Source organism: Crassostrea angulata, chromosome 2 (genome assembly GCF_025612915.1).
Source record: "Crassostrea angulata isolate pt1a10 chromosome 2, ASM2561291v2, whole genome shotgun sequence".
In the NCBI taxonomy this organism is placed as follows: domain Eukaryota; kingdom Metazoa; phylum Mollusca; class Bivalvia; order Ostreida; family Ostreidae; genus Magallana; species Magallana angulata.
Window position 1 is genome coordinate 46,985,398 of NC_069112.1, and position 3,028 is coordinate 46,988,425.

Below are 3,028 nucleotides of genomic sequence, written 5' to 3' on the forward strand. Positions count from 1 at the left end.
TCTCTGGCCCATCATCCCCCCGCTTCAACTTCACCAGACCTCGCCACGCCCAACCACATATGTCAGGTCCAAGACAATATAGACAAATGGCAACTAGGAGCTACCCCAATAATATTTTAGCAGTTACATATGTATATTCAAGAATACCCTCGTCAAGAGGACAAGCAGTTTCTATTACAAGATTTTTCAAAGGGTTTTAAACTCAACGTTGCAGGCCCTAGAACCCTCACTGAATCAAAAATTTGAAATCCGCTCAGCAACACCCTGATCAAATTAAAAATATATTAGGTCAAGAAATTAAGCTAGGTAGAATGGCTGGTCCTTATCCTATCAGACCCTTTTCAAACTTGCGTATTTCTCCAATTGGCATTGTTCCCAAAAAATCGGGCGGCTGGAGGTTAATTACTCATTTGTCTGCTCCGGAAGGTAACAGTATTAATGACTTCATTGACCCCAAATATTGTTCAGTTAAGTACTCTTCTTTTGACGAAGCAGTTACTCTTGTACAGTCGCAATTATCAGAAGGTTCTATGGTGCTATGTCTAGCGCTTACAGACCTCACCACATGATTAGGGTCACCTCAGGAATGCGGCAAGATGCACCCATTCAGCTCAAGTTCATTCACTCCTTTAATGGAACCTGCCCCTTCAGTCGTGGTCTTTTGACACGGATCTGGAATTTTTCACAGATAGTGCTAAATTAACAGGTGGTGGTGTTTATTTCCATGGGGAATGGGCTTACATCTCGTGGCCCGAACATTGGGACTCAGCCACTAGGCAAGATATATTCTACTTAGAATTAATTCCAATTGTAATGGGCATTTATATTTGGGGATGTCAGTTGTCAAGTTCCAAACTCTTGCTTCACACAGATAACATGGCCTTGGTATCCATTATTAACTCCAAATCATCAAAGTCTCAACGCGTCATGTCCCTCATTGGGCCATTGGCCCTAAAATGCTTATATTTAAACCTTCAAATAAAGGCTCAACATATAGCGGGCAAACTTAATCAAATAGCTGATTCTATTTCACGATTTCAGTGGCACCGCTTTCGTCAGCTAGCACCAGCAGCATCACCCAACCCGCAACCAATCCCATCCGAGTTCTGGAGCCTTTTGTAGAGGAGGTCCAAACACTACTGTCGGCATCGATTTCAACAAATACTCAGCTCACTTATTCCCAGTTTCGTGATTCTTACCATTGACCGCACACCAATCCCCCCCTTTGGACCATTTGATTAATTTCATAGCTTATATGTCTGCTTCAAAATTAGCCCCCTCTACCATCAAAACGTACACGTCCGCAATAGCGTTCCATCAAAAAAGTAACAACTTCCCGGACACAACTAAATCCTTCATAATTCAAAAGCTCCTGATTGGCCTTTCCATGAAAAACCCTTCTCTCGACATTCGAAGACCCATCACATTTCCTCTTCTTCATGAAATAATTCAGGCCCTACCACACACATGCCACTCCACTTATGAGTCAATTCTCTTCACTTCTGCTTACCTTTTAGCTTATTTTGGCTTCTTGCGTGTTGGTGAATTAACAGTCACAATGGGTACATCCCCTAGTTGAATTCTGCAAGCTAACGCAGTTTCAATTACATCTCAAACCATACGATTATTCCTGCAGTTTTCGAAATCAGATCAAACTGGCACGGGAACCACCATAGTTATACCTATTGATCACGAATCTTTAATATTACAACAAGCTCTGACAAAATTTCTCTATGTAAGACCACCTGTTGAAGGCCAACTACTTTGCCATTTTAATAATAAACCTCTTACATCATACCAATTCTCCACAGTCCTTACCAAGACTTTACAGCATCTAAAGATCCCTCACGCAGCCTTTAAATCCCACTCTTTTCGCATAGGCGCTGCCACGGCAGCTTTCATTAAAGGTATCCCAGAACACCAAATTCAGTCTAAGGGGCGTTGGAAGTCAATGTGTTACAAGAAATACATAAGGTTATAGTCTTAAATTCTCTATTATTGCATCATTTTAACACCAATGCTAACATATAACAAGAATTTCAGGTCGAGCGCCACATATATGTATAGTCGGATCATCAGTTATTTCCAAAGCTAAAATACACAGTCAAACGCGCGCTGGAGGCAATTCAATGGGCCTTCACGACTTGATTGGGGCTGAGGTACGCTGAATAAGCAGACCTGGTATGAGGTGGGGGACGTTTTTACATGCATTTCTACCCAGCTATTTTACACTACTCCTCCTGACATGTTAGTGATACATTGCGGAGGCAACAGTATTGGTGCATTACCTTTATTGGACCTTCGACTAAAAATGTTTGAAACTATATCTGAACTAGCTACAATTTTGCCTAACACTTTGTTGGTTTGGTCCGAAATTTTGCCACGGTCATGTTGGCGTTATATGTCTAGTACTATTGCAGCAGAAAAGTCCAGAATTCATCTTAACAATGCAATTGCAACTCAAATTTTGAACTGGGAGGGGCTTTTATTAAGCACCTCGAATTAAATAAATATAACAACCAAATGTTAAGCTTACATAGACGGAGTACATTTATCCGAATTGGGCAATAATGTTTTCCTTGACACATTGCAGGGTGCACTTTATCTGTTCTCATAAACCCATTCATCAGTATATCCTGATCATATGTATTAGCTTATCCTTGTCACAAACACAACCTTATTCCAACCCCCTACCCTTTCCCTTTACCTAATCCCCAATAACCTGGTTATGGCTTAACATTAAACTTGCCCCCAACTGCCCTGAACACATTCCCCTCTCTCGATGGGTTTGGGTTTGCAAATTGTCTGGCGGACAAACACCTTAAGTAAAGCTGTTTGTATGGCGGAATTTGCATCATGGCAAGGTTTCTCAAGTCTTTGATGTAGGCAACTGTTCCCAGGGCCTGCTCAAAGCTTGGGAATAGGTGGTCAACTGTTCCCAGGGTCCACCTAACCTAGCCAGCAACCCGCTTAAAGCAAAGCCATATTGATATTGACTTTCATATTTGAACTTTGATTGATTGATTGA